Here is a 17857-nt window from a genome sequence, read left to right on the forward strand (position 1 = left end):
GATATCAAAAAATTCCACATGTCCAAACTGAATTTGTTGTTTTTCCCCCCAAACCTCTTTTTCTTTCTCTATCTGAGATAACGGTGCCATAATCCAACCAGAAGAAATCTGGTTAGAGTTTGTGTCCAAGGAACACTTGCCTACTGAGTCACTGACCTATACACAATTGGCATTAAAATCACCTGGCAGAGCTTGGTAAAATGCTGAGTCACAACTCCTCAACCGTTGATTCCTTACGTCAGGAGCAAGGCCCGTAGATCTGCATTTTTAACAAATGCCTGCCTCCTGTCAATGATTCTGATGCAGACAGCTCCCAACCCCCATTTTAAGAAATGGTGTTCTAGGGATTCTTCCAGCTCTTCCTAGCAGTAAGATGGGAATGAGGGACAGTTTAGCTTTTCACTTATCTCTAGCAGAGCCTCCCAAAGCTACTCCAAATAACCGTGCAAACTAAGTTAAATCAGTGCACTTTTATCTAAAGTCAGTTTCAGGTCAAGTTACCAGCCACTCCCCTCCTGACGAGATTGACACCCCTAAACCTTTTCTGTACAGTTATTCCGGGACTACCAATGATTTGCCCTATGCCAGTTACTCTTAGAGATAAAGAATACTTTCTTGCTACTTCTCTCTTTTTTCTCCTTTTGTTCTTATTTCCATGAGGACACCTTACTGATTTAAGAAATTTTATAGCAAAGCCTATAAATATCTCAGGTAGATTGTACATAGCTCTAGGTGGAAATAATACCCATTGTTTAATTTACGTCTCCTAAGGAAACTTTTTCAGACGACCTCCACCAGCAGAAGGTCAATTAATAGCACTCTTTGCCACAGAGTCACTTATAGTTTGAATTCTTTGTTAGTCTCAACCTAACTTCCTTTAAGCTGTGGACAAATTTGCTTTGCTGCCTTAAAGAATTCTAACTTGATGTTTTCCTAGATTGTCCTCTTATACATATTATGCCCCTTAGTTCAGAAGCGAAATGATTTTGCCCAAGGTTATTAGAATAAAATTGGAGTTCAATTAGTCACTGTGAGACCTGGCAACCAAGTGGCTGATCCCTTTTTAATCTTTAACAAGCTCCATTATTCACACAGGCAAATTGATGTCGACATTTAAAGAATCTGAAGTAATGCAAACCACATAGCTTTGAAATATTTGAATATTCTACTCAGAATGAAATATCTTTTTCATAGTGATTAGGCTCTGAAATTGGTTTTAAATGGAAATAGTGCCAAACAGAGGTTGAAACGCAGAGTATGATACCTCAATGTAAAGGGTCTTGATTCATTTTAATTTTATCTCTTTGCAAACTGAATATGCATAACGTTATCTTGATGTTCAGTCTCAACCTCCTCCATCTACACATCAAAATGTACAATGAGGAGATAAATTTTTTTTCACTGAGAAAAATCAGTGGGATCTGAAAAAATAGGCAATTTACCTAGGTTTTACCATGACTGTTTTGCTTTAATTTTAGGTGCGTGAGGAATTAACCCTGTTTTTATAAATCCAAAGCAAGACATTTTGCTTCGGCTGAGTTCACTTGTAGAAGCTTTTCATCATTTGGAGCTATTCTTTGAAATATCTTTCATCTCTTTATTTCTTTCCTCTCCATATTCCTTTTCTCCACACCCTTCCTCTCTCCCGGCTGCAAGGATTTGTCCTCTGAAAGAGTGGGGGTGGGAGGGAACAAGGGATGGAAACAGAGCAGGGAGCATGAGCCGGAGAATGCCACGATCTGGCTTTTCTGATTGGTCGGCTGCAGGCTGATGGATAGACGAGGGAGGAGTGAACGCTTCAGTCTGCTCTGACGGAGCCGAAGTACAGAAACCATATTTACAGGTAAGAGCAAAAAAGAAGAAAAAAAATTATTTTTCTTCAAAAGAGAATACTTCTCAATTCCTAGTGAGACAATTTTAGGATATGAAAATTATTTTGAAGTCATTTCCCGAAAGCGTGTCACTTTCATTATTGAAGAAGATTTGCAATGAGCTGTTCTTTCTCTCTGCAAAATCCTTAGCTGATAAAAACACCAGAGGCATGTCTTATCCTGGAAAACTTTCTCAGCAAGTGTTATTGAAGCAAAATTAATAGATAAAATGAGTCATCATGTGTCTTTTTTTGTTTTTGTTCAAGCTTATGTTATTGGGAATCAAAGGAAGGATGAAGAGAGCTCGGTAAATTCCACAGGTCCTGAGGAAATGGAGCTTTCTCTGAATACACAGTATAAAATTTCCTGTGGTGTCTTCTAATATTTACAATACAGTAAATGGTTTAGGAAAATAATTTTTGGAGATTGTAGACTCAGCGCTAATTTAGAATGAATGATTCATGTGCATTTAAGCCCTTCTATTTAACTTACTGCTCTTGATAAATCTCATGCTACTGAGTAGTTATGTCATTTTATTTAGTATATTGTAAGCTTATATGGTAGTTAAACTGTCTATATTTACCAAAATGCATGGGGCCGTTTTGATTTTTAAAGCTCAGAAACATATTTGTGAGAGATTAAACATTGCTGTAAAAAATAGCCTCTTAATAGGCAAGTTTCATTTGGTAGTTTTATTTATCAACCAAATATATCTAGATAAGAATTTCGTCACAGCATTTGTATTGCTCGTAATATTCCTAGGGAAATATATATTTTTTTAACAGCTCGAAAGTTAAGATTTACTTTCCGAGTTGCTTATGTCTCTTAATATTGTCTTTTATTTTTCCTGAGGGAAAATATGGGAGAGTTCTAAATATGTAGAATAAATGACACACTTACAGTAAAGACATGAAAAATAATTTTACTCCAAGTCATTTAATATTATAGTTATTTTAATTCATAAATATAGGTCAACTAAGGATGGGGGAACCTCATTAAAAATGAACTTCTTTTTAGAAAGATTATTAATGATTTGAGCACATTGGCAATCAATTAATACTTGTTGATTATAATAATAAAATAAAAGTCTTTCAATGATTAAATGATGTGTTCATATATTTTTAAAATACTTCTTTTGAGTGAATCACAAACTAACAGGAATGAACATGTATCATTTCTAAGGCTTTTTTTGGACTTGCTTTTGCTTTTTATTTTTGTTTTTGTTTGGGAATGGGTTTTGTCTTTGAATAGCAGACGAAAACATTACAGGTCTTGCAAAATTAAAGAGGGGGAGAAAAACTACTGAATATTGGGTAAAGATTATCTAAATGAGTGGAGAACTATCTTAAATTTCCTAAATGTACTAAATATAGCTAATAATATGTTTACACATGTGTCATATTGACCCAAGTGAATACTCTTGCATGGTTTATTTTTAACTATTTCTGGATTTCAAAAATCATTATATGATACTGAAATCTTGCCATTTTTGTAATTATTGATGAATTCTTTTGATTTGGTTTTTAAAACAAAATGATGGTAGAAATTAATCCACCCCCTAGACTGGAATTTAAAGTGATATATAAAACCAGATATTCACCTCCTGAAATATGTTAGAGAAAATAAGTCCAAGCAGTTATATTTTTTTGGAAATTATAAATTCCAAGTAAAGCTACCTCCAGGAATGAAGGAGAATTGATGAAAATTAGAGAGCAGAGTTCCACATGGTTTTAAATTATTCTGTTTCCTTGGAAACCAGCTGCTGCGGATGCATTTTGCTTTCTTTGGCTAAAAATATCATCCTTTTAATAATTGCTAAGGGAAAGGTTCTGAGTAAAACCAGAGTATATTGTTGCTGCTTTTTATAATTTCCTTAATGATTCATATATTTTGGGTGAAAAGCAGATAAACCCTTTCTCAATCAGCGTTTCCTATCATCCACTGGCAGACGTCTGCATGAGACTTCTCTATGAGATAACTATGGTAGATTTTACTGCAGAGACTACAGGGGAGAGAGAGAGAGAGAGAGAGAGAGAGAGAGTGTGTATGTGTGCATGTGTGTGCTGGAGTGGAGGCAAGAGGAGGAAAAAAGCATGAAAGAAAACAGTTAAGAGGTTCCTGTCCAAGTGAAGGATGAAAGAAGGCAAATGGAAACCATGTAAGGCTGCTCTGGGAGAGATGGCAAAGCAAGACCGTTTGTTTTTCCGTTAGTGCAAACACTAAGATTCAAATGTAGGTTTTTAACAGAGCCCACCATGTACGACTTTGTCTCCTTTTGCACAATATTTTCTTTACTTTTTCTCTTTATATTTTTCGTGTTTAGTAGGATACTGAATGAGAAAATAAAGAAACATTTTTTAAAGTATCAATCATTTTAACAATAAAAAGAAAAGCTTGAGATATATGTTCAGGCTATAGATAGTGAGGAGGATTAAATACATATTTTGATGTATTAAATTAAAAATTTTTTAACTTAATGTCCAGACTTTCATTAATGCAGTCATTTCCTTACCTTTGTAATCTATTTCGTATAGAAAAAATTACATGTTGCAACAACCTAAAAACTGTTTGTTTTTAATGTTATTAAGATAATATATTTGAAATTTAATAGAAATGATTGTAAAGACACATATATACTTTTTGTTTCATCTGAAGCCTTTTGCTTTTTTTGGAAATAAAAATTCATTTTATGTGGTTTTTCTTTATAAGAAATAAAAATCACAACTGTCATCATATTTTACCCTAGGCAGTTTCTTAAATTAAAACATTTTCATTATAAGATTTTTTCTCTCGGCTATTTGGCGAGAGGGAAAATCATCATAAGGCTGTTACACTTTTCCTATTTTATTACAATTTGGATGAGACTTGCAACTCTATTTTCTCTTCTACCACTCATTTTAATGTTCTGAGATATAACACTTTATTTTCATAATATTAACCTTAGTCTATTAGATTTATTGTTAGCAATGTAGCAAATAAAATACCACATGCTTAAAACATGTTTTAATATATTTAATATCTAGCCAATACATTATTTAAAGTTAAATTAATGTGGTATGTCAGTATGTTATTTTTCAGTAAGAGTTAGGATAATAGGAAGTATTTAGTTTTTATCAATTAACATGAGCAAAGCACTTCAGTGGCAGCACTTCCCAGATGACATTAAAGAGCACGCTAACAGATCAGATAGACTAGTAAGTGGATTACACGACCTGTGCAAACAATCTTTATGTCAGGCAAAATCAAAATTATCAAGTATATTTCAAGTTCCTGAAAATAATGCATTGCATAGGCTTACTCTCAACTACAGATAATTTTTAAAGTTTGTTAGTGTCTCTTTACTGGTTCATGCTTCTTTATTTTCTGAAAGTAGGTTGCCAGATTCATCTCTCAGTTTACATGGGTCTCTTAAGTCTCACGAAACGTATTCAGCAAAATGAAACGTTAATAGCTTCCCCTATAATATAGATAGACAAATTTATATCTATAATGGAAATATACTAATTTGGCAAATAACCCCACGTTAGAACCCCTCCATTTCCTTACCTTTGTAATCTATTACTGAAATATAGTAATAGATTACTGGAAATGGAAGGGTGGGATTTTAAAAAAATGGAAATTATACCAGGGCAAGAAAGCTTGGGTCAGGTTTCACAATGTTCAAATTGTGCTATGATAATTCAAGTAAATGAAAAATTGCGTGAACTTTGGTACTGTGGTGGGCCATAACTCAAAAATATTATTGAACAGAAGCTGTTTTTGACTTAGTATATATTTAATACCTGATAGTATAGTATAGGGCTTATATAGGTATAGAAAGGGTGTTGTTCCAAAGCAGCATTATTACTCTTTAATTACCGCTTTGTAAATCAAGGAGCAAGGGCAGGATTTGATTATCAAGCTAATGAGCACATTTGGATGTTTCACATATCTCGGTGAATCAGTTGGGCAGATTGTTCCATTTCTTAGTCAATTGTTTAGGTCTTTGTTGTTATAATAGACTAAATAGTTTGACCTGAAAACTGTTGAATGTGCATACTCTGAGAATACAGACTCAATACAACTTTTCAAGAATTTAATTCAAGATTACGACGGCCTTTATAAATGTCACTGCTAATTCAAAGGATCACACTTTAACAAGAAAAACGCTTGACACTAGACCAACTTTGCCATTCCTTTTGGTCTTGTGGCAAAAGGTAGATAGTAGCCATGTGATTTATTTCCAAGGAGTCTTTGTAATTCAGTTATATAAGAGCTCAACATGTTATTTTTCAATACAACAACAAAGGGTGGTGCACAAACATATTTCTGTATTTCTCCTGACTCACATGCATATCTGAAACAATATTATTTAAAAAAAACCCACCAACCATCAGGTAAAAGTAGTTCTTATGCAAATTTATATCTTTAAACAAAGGACCATAAAGTCCTTTGGCAAAGACTCATTTGATTCTCATGTATTCCCTTTGAATATTTAGTCTTCCATTACCCTAGAATCATAGGACTGGCCTATAGAGCTAATGCCTTCCTGGATTGCTCATTTTACCTATGAAGAAAGTAAGGCTCAGAGAGGGATTCTCACAATAACTTTTTTAGTGGGAAACTGAGCATTTGCTTATGCAAAATAACAACAGCCATACACTATGTGTTTGTATTAAATATTGGATATAATGTGTTAAATACTGCATGAAAGAAAGGCAGAGTTTAGGAGACCTTTGGAAGAAGGTGAAAAAGCATGGCATGGCCAGGTGTTCCCCAATGCATAACAACCCAGGAATTTTAGAGTTGCACAGAACTCTCCACTTTAGACCTGCTCTTGGCATCCTGTGAGCCTGATTGCTTTGACTGACTGTCATAGTCTCCTTGAATTTTTGTGAGTTTGCTGCCAGGGCCAAAAATGCATTTTAGTTTTATTTTCTAGTAAGTGTTGATACGGTTAGTTGCTGTCATGTTGTGAGTATTGTTTAACAAATGTAGCAAATAATTTCCTAAACAGGACTCCTGAATGTATTTACAAAGATTTTCATTTCCTTTTCTATCCCAGGTTAGGCTAGCCATGGAAAATCAATATTTGTCATCAATCATTACCTAGCTAATACTGGTTGTGATGCTGTCAGCATATTAAGGCAGAAAGATTCTGGGAAAGGTTTTGAAAAGTTATTAGAAAATTCTTGCTTTACTTTCTCAGAATTCCTTTCTTGTAGGTCATAAAACTTATACTTAAAATTTTAGATTATTTGGCCTCTGTGACATCTAAATCAGCGAGGGGCCTCAAGTAGACTCTCCCATGCTGCCCACTGAAGTGCCCTTGGGTTGAGGGTCAGATGGGAAACTCTGAGCTTGGGTACTCCATTATAACCTTCCATATTGAGAGCTCTTCACACAACTTATGGGCAGAGCCAACGAGAGCAGCCTCAGGGCTACATCAGGCCTGTCCTGTGCACCTTGCTCTGGCTTCTTGGTGTGGGTCATTATAGTCACTTCTTTGACCTCTCTATAATCTTTTATTCCACTATCTCAATTATAATTCTCGGTGGCAGAGGATTTCCTTTGTTCTGTAATAACAACACCGTATATAATGCCTGATACATATTATATGCTGGAAAATTGTTTTGCTGACTGGATAAATAAGTAAATAATCTTGTCAGATAGTCATCTTGCCCTTTTCTTGTACCCTCCCAATGACAGACACTCATTACATTCTAAGACAGTCCCTTCCTTTCATGTGCTTCTCTGTTAATGCTCTTCAATATGACAACATCCACGTCACATAAATGTCATTAAGCCATGCAAAAATTTTGTATTGCAGACTTTTTATTGTACAAACTCCATTTGAGCTCTCCTAGTTTAACAGGGGATTTCATCTGAATACCTTCCCCATTTCATGACTCCCTGTACTGTGCTTTTTCATTATACTACTTTTCTGTTTCTGATACACATACACACAGATCATCATATATTAAATCAATGGATTAACTATGAATTAATGTAATTAATTATAATTTTATACTAACATGTAATATAAACGTTAAATAACGTTTGTGTAAGAAAATATGTTTTTTGTAATATGTAAGTAATATGTTTTTTGCCAGTCTCTGAATGTCCTCATACATATACTATTATTCAATGAATCCCCACTCTCTTGAGTTAAAATTATTTGGCGACATTTGATTGAAGTTAAAATTGTTCATCAAGATTTTTCTTCTGCTCTGGGCCCACTTTCTGCCATTTATATCATGTTCTGGTGAACAAAGCCATAATGCTTGGCCAGTGACAATGCTGAATCAGCTACAAAGAAACCAGTGTTGCATGCTGAGAGTTAATATACCCATTTTGCTGGGGTTTAGTGTGTCTCAAGGTAAAGGTAAGCAGATAACATGGGACTGGTGGAAGTTCCAGAGTCTAGCAGAGCCAGGTAGAACTGACCAAAAAGAAAAAATGCCACGCCCTAATGTGATGTCTGAGAGTCTGAAGAGAAAGAATGATTGCTATATACCAAAAATGTGCTCATTTATATGGGGACTGTGCTGTGGTAATTATATATATATATCCCTTAAATGGACGATTCAGTCAGCCAGTCAGCATGCCTGTTTCTAGAAATGCATACCCTGAGCTAATGAGGCATTGTAACTTTGGCTTGCCTATTAAATCTTCAGGTAGTACAGCACAATAATTGATGGAATGCATAATGGACTTTACAGGCAGACAGACTGTAGTTCAGCTCCCAGACATGCCATCTGCCTGCCTCTGTAAATTTGGGCAAGTTACTTAAGCTATCGGAGCCTCTGTTTCCCTTTCTCTAAAATTCAGTTATCAACCTGGGTGATATTGTGAAGATTGATGGATCTATGTAGAACACTTTTCACCACAGAATTTGGGAAATAAGAAATTGTGTGCAATTTTAGTTGTTGTTGTTAGTCATCCTTTTCTTTTTATAAGCCAAGAATGGAAGGACCAAAATAATACTCAGGGTTTTCAATGGTTTCTTAAGTATTATTACTCATTGGAAGATTAAAATGAACCAGGAATTTCCTCTTGATTGGCTAGTTTTTAATTTTTCCATATTAACTGCAATTAAATCATTGGACATCAACTGGTTAAGTTAGTATTGTATGAGATGATGTTTTTCTATCTATCTATGTTTTTATAATTGTGAAAACAAATCCCAGAATCATTAATGAATAACAACGGAAGGATCTTCAAAATATCAAATTGGTGAAGCATTTTCCAAATTGGGACATTAGTTCTGAAAAAAGTTATTGAATGTTGCATGAAAAAAATATTCTATGGTTAAATAAGTTTGGAAGAATCTGGACAAAATTTAAACAATATCCATTCCTGTAGAGCCTTTATTATGGTAATACACAGTGAGACTCTCCACAAAGGGTATATAGTATTAAGAATTTTCCATATTTATTTGATCACAGACCCCCTTTCCAACACAAAACATCACCCATTGAAATCTTGTGGACCAAGTTTGGTGTATGCTACACTAACCATTTTTAAGACAGATGTATACCTATTACCTCTTAAAGAATCTCTAACTTAAAGGCTAAAATATGCCATATGTTCTCATAATTTTTTAAATATAAAAGTAGTTCCAATTTTCCAATATAAAAACATTTCTGAGATTACTCAATTACATATTCATTCTTCATAAGAGTAATGTATTCACATTTTATTTCCTGTCTTTCTTTTTCCATGTTTTGCGTTTAAACTTCTACAAAGCAGCATGTATACTTATATTTCAAAATATTTGCTATCAAAGGAGCCTTACACTCAAAATACATAAGTTACTTACATTCTAAGCTTCATGTTGCTCAATGATAAAAAGGGAATAATACTGCTTAATTCAGAGTCATTATAAGTGGAAATGAGATAATATAGTCACAGAATTTAGTTTCTAGCACCAAATAAGGACTCAGCAACATTATTATGGTTTATTTATTTATTTACTTATTATCGAAGTAACATTAGTTTATAACATTGTATAAATTTCAGTTTACATCATTATACTTCTATTTCTGCATAGATCACATCATGTTCACCACCCAAATGCTAATTACAATCCATCACCACACACATGTCCCCAGTCAGCCCTTTCGCTTCCTCCCTCCCCACTTCCCCTCTGGTAACCACCAATCCAATCTCTGTCTCTATGTGTTTGTTTGTTGTTGTTTTTATCTTCTACTTATGAGTGAGATCATACAGTATTTGACCTTCTTCCTCTGACTTATTTCACTTAGCATGATACCCTCAATGTCCATCCATGTTGTCACAAATGGCTGGATTTCATCGTTTCTTATGGCTGAGTAGTATTCTATTGTGTATATATACCACATTTTCTTCATCCATTCGTCCCTTGATGGGCACTTAGGTTGCTTCCAAGTCTTGACTATTGTGAATAACGCTGCAATGAACACAGGGGTGCATGTATCTTTACGCATTGGTGTTTTCAAGTTCTTTGGATAAATACCCAGCAGTGGACTAGCTGGTTCATATGGTAATTCTATCCTCAATTTTTTGAGGAATCTCCATACTGTTTTCCATAGTGGCTGCACCAGTTTGCACTCCCAACAGCAGTGTAGGAGAGTTCCCTTCTCTCCACATCCTCTCCAACACTTGTTTCCTGTCTTGTTAATTGTAGCCATTCTGACGGGCGTGAGGTGATACCTCGTTGTAGTTTTGATTTGCATTTCCCTGATAGTTAATGATGTTGAACATCTTTTCATGTGTCTGTTGGCCATCTGTATATCTTCTTTGGAGAAATGTCTGTTCAGGTCTTTTGCCCATTTTTTAATTGGGTTGTTAGTTTTTTTGTTCTTGAGATGTATGAGTTCTTTATATATTTTGGAGATTAACCCCTATCAGATATATAGTTTTCAAATATCTTCTCCCAATTGTTAGATTGCCTTTTCATTTTGTTGATGGTTTCCTTTGCTGTGTGGAAAATTTTTAGTTTGATGTAGTGCCATTTGTTTGTTTTTTCTATTGTTTCTCCTGCCTGGTCAGACACGGTACTTGAAAATATGTTGCTAAGACCAATGTCAAAGAGCGTACTGCCTAAGTTTTCTTCTAGAAGTTTCATAGTTTCAGGTCTTACATTCAAGTCTTTAATCCATTTTGAGTTAATTTTTGTGTATGGTGTAAGATAATGGTCTGCTTTCATTTTTTTTTGCATGTGGCTATCCAGTTTTCCCAATACTGTTTGTTGAAGAGACTTTTCTTTCTCCATTGTATGTTCTTGGCTCCTTTGTTGAAGTTTAGCTGTCCATAGATGTGTGGGTTTATTTCTGGGCTCTCGATTCTATTCCATTGATCTGTGTGTCTGTTTTTGTGCCAGTACTATGCTGTTTTGGTTACTATAGATTTGTAGTATATTTTGAAATCAGGGGGTGAGATACCACCAGCTTTGTTCTTTTATCTCAGGATTCCTTTGGCTATTCGGGGTCTTTTGTTGTTCCATGATCTATTTATTTAAAAGAAAAGCAATTTATTAACAAAGAAAAAAACATAGAACACCATGGACAGTATGAAGAAATCCCAAAGAATTCTCATTTAAACTCTATGAAGGCACCTGGATATAAAGAGGGTTCATGACCTATTTCTTATGCAAAGGTAGTGTAAAAGTACTAAAAATCAGAAATCAAAGTGTGCTCTTTATAACTATAATAAAATGTCTCTAAACACAACATTTATCTATACTGTACTGGGAAAAAGAATGTTAAGTAACTTAAACACATACACACTAAAAAGGAAACCCATTAAGAATCAAAAGAAAGCACATGGGAAAAAATTTCTAATTCACAGATATTCAAAGAAAACCAATTTCAAGCAGTAAGATACCATCAAGAGTCAAGGAACAGTCAAGGAAAAGTATGATTTCACAGGGGGCCGGCCCGGTGGCTCGGTGGTTAAGTGCACGCACTCCACTCGGGTGGCCCGGGGTTTGCAGGTTCCGATCCTGGGCGCGCACCAACACACTGCTTGTCAAGCTATGTTGTGGCGGCATCCCTTATAAAGTAGAGGAAGATGGGCACGGATGTTAGCTCAGGGCCAGTCTTCCTCAGATAAAAGAGGAGGATTGGCATTGGATGTTAGCAGAGCTAGTCTTCCTCACACACACACAAAAAAAGTATGATTTCACAAAACTACACTAAGATGTTGATAACATTACACCCGTGAGAATGGCTATAATCACCAAGCCAAAATTAACAAATGTTGGAGAGGATGTGGAGAAAAGGGAACCCTCATTCACTGCTGGTAGGAATGCAAACTGGTGCAGCCTCTACGGAGAACAGTATGGAGATTCCTCAGAAAATTAAAAATAGAAATACCTTATGATCCAGCCATCCCACTTCTGGGTATTTATCCAAAGAACTTGAAATCGACAATCCAAAGAGGCTTATGCACCCCTATGTTCATTGCAGCATTATTCACTATAGCCAAGACGTGGAAGCATCCCAAGTGTCCATCAACAGATGATTGGATAAAGAAGATGTGGATAAGGAAGATGTGGTGTGTGTGTGTGTGTGTATATGTATATATATATATATATATATACACATACACACACACACACATACAATGGAATACTACTCAGCCATAAAAAAAGACAAAATCATCCCATTTGCAACAACATGGATGGATCTTGATGGTATCATGTTAAGCGAAATAAGCCAGACAGAGAAAGACAAACACTGTATGACCTCTCTCATACGTGGAATATAAACTAACACACGGACAGAGAGAACAGTTTGGTGGTTACCAGGGGGAAGGGAGCTGGGGGGTGGGCACAAGGGGTGAAGGGGCGCATTTATATGGTGACTGACAAATAATAATGTACAACAGGAATCTCACAACGTTATAAACTATTATGACATCAATCAAAAAATTTTTTTAAAAAAAGTATGATTTCAGGTGCCAAAATGCCTGGGTTCAAATGCTGCCTCTACGACTAATTAGCTTGATGATCTTGGCCTCTTCACCTCACTTTTTTGTGCTTTAGTTTTTAAACTGAAAATGGTATTAACAATAATGCCTACCTCATATGTATGCAATGAAGATTACATGAGATGATATATGTTGTATTAGTTTTCTATTGCTGTGTAACAAATTACCACAAACTTAGCAACTTAAAAGAATGCCCTTTATTAGCATGTAGTAGTGTGGGTCAGAAGTCTTGCATGGTGTAGCTAAGTTCTTTGCTCAGGGTCTCACAAGGCTGAAACCAAGGTGTCAGCTAGGCTGAGTTCTTGTCCGGTCATTGTGGGGGAAGATCTACTTCCAAGCTCAAACTTGTTGGCAGAATTTAGTTCCTTGTGGTTCCTGCTTGCTGCAGCTGGCGTTGCTCTCAGCTCCTAGAGGCTGCACACATCCCTTGCTGCTACAGGACCCTTTCCATCTTCAAAGTCAGCCACAGAGAATCTCTCTTGCATTGAATCCTTCTCACTTTTAATTTCTGACCTCTATTCGGTCAGGCCCACCTGGATAACCTCTGTATCAGGTCAGTGATTTGGGACTTTAATTACATATGCAAAATCCCTTTGCTACATAATGTGAACATAATCATGGGAGTGATATCTCACCATATTTGCAATCCTGGAGTTATACAAGTAATGCATACTAGGATGTGGGGAATCATGTGTGGCACCTTAGAACCAGCCTAATACATATGTTAACTAGAATAATGCCTAGCACAAAGTAACCACTATATGTGTGTTAGCTCTTATTTTTATTGACTATCTGAAAAACTCACAGAAATTTTAAAAAATAGCAATGCCATATTAATGGCAAGGATGTGGTGAAATGATGTCCCAATGCACCATTAAAGAAACTTAAATTGGTAGAAGCTTTCTGCCAGGTAATTTGGCAATATGTATTGAAAGCTTAGTACTTCTATTTCTAGAAATTCATCCTAAAGATATAATCAGAGATATACACAAAGACATATGAAAGAAAATGCTAATTTTACTTGATTTATAATAATAAATACTTAAAAAGAAACCAAGCATCTCCCTTTAGAGTTTTAGTTAAATATTATGGCATAGCTTTTCAATGAAATGCTGTGTAGCCTTAAACACAAAATATAAAAATCAAATGAAACAAAAACATGTGGTTTTGAAAAGTCTTGAATGAGAAGGAACACTCTCATGTTATAAGTGGAGAAATTATAGTTTACAAAGTTGCACATATAGTGTCTGTGTGGTCATGCCCATCAATCAAAACAAGGGCATCCTCAAAAGAAGACTTTGTATCATCTACCTTCATTTTTTTTTTTGCTGTTGCCGTTCATTCAGTTCCTCAAAGTGCAAACGGGGTGGTCTGGTCCCTCACTCCTAATTTATAGCTCTACTTTGTACTAACCTGGCTAAATTACACTCTCAGTCAAGATTTTAGAGTAGGGCTTTTGTTTTGTTTTAGCTGTAATGTAAGGCATCTGGAACACATAATACATACCAATGGAGGATGTAGAAGTTAACGGCTATTAGGAAAGGAGCTACCGTGCACATTCTAACACTATAAAATAGCAACTACTTGCCCCATTTTACAGGTGAGAAATCTTTGGCTTAGAGAAATTAACTCGTTGAAGAACTGCTATTTATGAAATGATGGAACCAGGTTTTCAAGCAACTGGGTTCACTCTTTTCATCATACCATAATTCTTGGTGGTTCCTGGGACTCTCTCTTTTTTAAATTTCCCCAGGATTTGAATGGTTAGCCTCGTCTAATCCCACTGAGGTACACATCACTGCTTCCCTATACCTGAAAGTGCATTAGTGGTAACAGTGCAGATTGCTTTTTTCTCCTAAGTTTTTCCAGCTCCAGCCTCTCAGATCTTAAATTTCAAATTAACAGATGTGTTTTTAGTTGGGGGATCCAGATATCACCACAAGTTCAGATTAAAGCAATTCTTCTCATTTCTCTTTTAACCCAAAGGAAGATGTCCCAGACTCCATAATTTTTGGAACTAGCACTTCTCCATAGACCCTACAACTCGGCTAATTTTTTCTCTCTCTTGTTCTTCTGCAACGAAATTCTCAATAAAACTCAATGCTCAGATCTCTAAAGTCACTAAATTGTTCATTTCTCCTTTGGGAATTTTCCTCCATCCTTCTCAGACTTTATCTCATGTTCTACTTTCCCTCCATATTCCCAAAACTGTTCAATCTACTTTTACTTTTATTCACCTTTATCCTGCATTCATCTCTAGCTTGAACAGTCTGTTCTCACTCTTCTAATTTTTTCCAGTTGACCTATGATATCAACCCAAGCTCGTGGTCGTATCCCAGCTCTATAGGAAGTTTCTTGGCAGTGGGGGAAGTAAAAAGAACATAAAAATACATACATGGTTGTGGAAGTTTACCAGTTAGTATATTTGGGCTCTCTGGCGTCATAGTTACATAACCATAAAATCAACCAGTGGATATTTTATTCTGTAAAACTTGCCAAATAATAACAAATATTTAAGTTCTTGGAGGAGATCCATATCAGCTCTAAACTATTATTTTTAGAAAAATAATTGCCGTTTGTAGAAAGGTCAATATACCTAACATTCATAGTAGTTCTGACCTCAAAATGGCAAATTATATTTTTGTCTTTACATACTTTTAGTGATCCATCTTGATTCAGTTATTTGATTCAGTTATTTCTTATTACATCATAAATTAACATAAAAATTAATAACTTATTTTCTTCTCTTACTCTCTCTCTTCTCTCTTGTTTTTTTGTGAGGAAGATTGGCCCTGAGCTAACATCTGTGCCAATCTTCCTCTTTTTTGTGTGTGGGATGCCACCACAGCTTGGCTTGATGAGCGGTGTGTATGTCTGCTCCCGGGATCTGAACCCACGAACCCAGGGCTGCCAAAGCAGAGCATGCGAACTTAACCACTACAACACCGGGCCAGCCCCTTTTTTTCTTACTCTTAAATACCTAGTTATTTTGTGTTTTGAGTCTCCGGGTTTGTATAAAGGTATTAAACAGTCATTTTGAATATTTTAATTCTGACTATACTATTTGACGGATATGCAAGTTGTAACTATTTTCAAATTAGGAGCAGTATTAAGAAAATTATGTTATTTTATATACTTCTCAAAAGGAATTATTGGATATAGGATCAGTAATAATACAGTATTCCCATTAGATAGATTAAGAAAACCTAAGAAGGCTCCATTTTTTTTGACCTAAGAAACACAGGACCTTGTTCGAGGATCTTGAAGTAGAATTCTGAAACTTTTGACTTCTAACAAACACACAACAAATGTTATAATCTTTTTGGTGCTTAGAAATATAAATCAAGTTGTCTGTACTTTCCTCTGTCTGCTAACAGTTTCTCCCAGCCATGTACTCAAAACAGCATTTGGTGTTCTAGGGTGACTAATATTGTTCAGGATTGCCTTCACTTGACTATGTGGATGGGGCAGATTCAGTCAAGGACATGCATAGTAACTCTGGTCTCCTTCAGTTGTTCTCCCTTCCCACCTATAACTGCAGACATCTGAATGAGGATAGCATCTTAATCTCTCTCACAGCTTAGCTTCTCCTGCGTGATCTCACTGTCTGTTGCCATGGAAATAATTGTAACTTCACAATTTTAGTACTACAACCAGAGCACACTATTATGGAATCAGATTGGCAAGCATGAAGTAGGATGAATCTCTCTCTCTCTCTCTCTCTCTCAACAAGTGTCTGCTATGCTTTGGGACTTTTTTTTCTCACTCTTTCTTTGTGTTTACTCCGATATCTAATCATACACTTCAATCTCCCTCTAATGATTTTGTGCAAGATTCTTTAGGGCCACCAGGAACTAAAAGTATAAATGTGAACAAATTCATACAAATTATTTACATTGATTTCATATCAGTTAAGGAAAAATTTCCAGTTTCCTATAACTGATAAATTAAGGTATATGAACATTTTTTAAAAATCCATCAACAGCTCTCAGTCCTGAGGAGCTTTTCTGCGGTTCTTCTAAAACCTCCGTAAGTCAGTTGAAGATAAGAAAATCTCTTCAACCAAATAATGGTTACATTAGGTCACCAAGTGACTTTTCAAGCTGGAGATTGCCTTGCTTTCAAACAGGGTCAACCCGGAACCAGAGTCCTATAATCCTCACAGTAGCAGGTAGTGGTTGTGTATTTGACTTTTTAAAAATCTTGCATAAGTAACGTTAGGAAGGATGGTGGATAAAATAGTTATTAACTCTTTGCCTCCATTTTCCCATGAATAAGTAAATCCTTGATAATGGTCACCATCCATGTATTCCCTCTTCTCCACCAAACTAAAAGAGGTGTTCCTTTGGGGTGATAAGGAAAAGCTTACTTTTTTATTGTTAATTTTATTTGCCAAAGCAACACCACAAACTGGTACATTTTATCTGAATTGGTCCTATTTGAAACCTAGCAGTTAAGATGGCCTCCACTATCATAAAATAATTAGTCAATCTAGAGATAGAGATAGTTCTAGGTAAAAGTAACTAACCACATTGCTTTGGGAAGCACTTTGACCTTCACTTTCCTTCTAACTTCTTTCTAAATTCTTTCCCCCTGAAAAGAAACTAGTGACTTCTCCAGCCCTCTGACTGGTCAAGTTTTTTGACTTTGACTGCTCATTTGAGCCGCTAAGTCATCTTTAGGTATCTTCCTTAATTCTAGACCTTTCCCTTCTTCCATCAAATGTACCTTTCCTTTACCATAGGCCCTCTGCCTTATGAAATAACAGGCTAATGAGTGCCCCTTTTAAAATATAAGTCAGATCTTGTCACTCCACTACTTGAGGCCTGTAGTGGCTTCCATCTCATGTGGAGTAATAGGCAAAGTCCTCACAGGCTCCATACATTCTAGCCTCCAATAGCTGTCTAACTTCATCGCCTATTGTGGCCGGCCCATCTATTCTTTTGCCCTGGGCTGCTCTTCCCCAGACGTCAAAATCACCAGCTCCCTCCCTCACCTCCTCTGTGTCTTTATGCCACTTCCTCACTGTGACA

The 17857-nt window shown here is 35.8% G+C and overlaps 1 protein-coding gene across 1 annotated transcript in view; it reads left to right on the forward strand.

Moving 5' to 3' along the window:
- Nucleotides 1-1798: 1798 nt before the first annotated feature.
- CSRNP3 (cysteine and serine rich nuclear protein 3) overlaps nucleotides 1799-17857 on the forward strand; it is a 182405-nt gene continuing 166346 nt past the window's right edge. Inside the window, exon 1 of the mRNA XM_058549164.1 lies at nucleotides 1799-1843. The gene's annotated coding sequence lies outside the window, so the exon portion shown is untranslated. The remainder of the gene's footprint in view (nucleotides 1844-17857) is intronic.

The sequence above is a fragment of the Diceros bicornis genome, chromosome 10, assembly GCF_020826845.1.
Source record: "Diceros bicornis minor isolate mBicDic1 chromosome 10, mDicBic1.mat.cur, whole genome shotgun sequence".
Lineage (NCBI taxonomy): Eukaryota > Metazoa > Chordata > Mammalia > Perissodactyla > Rhinocerotidae > Diceros > Diceros bicornis.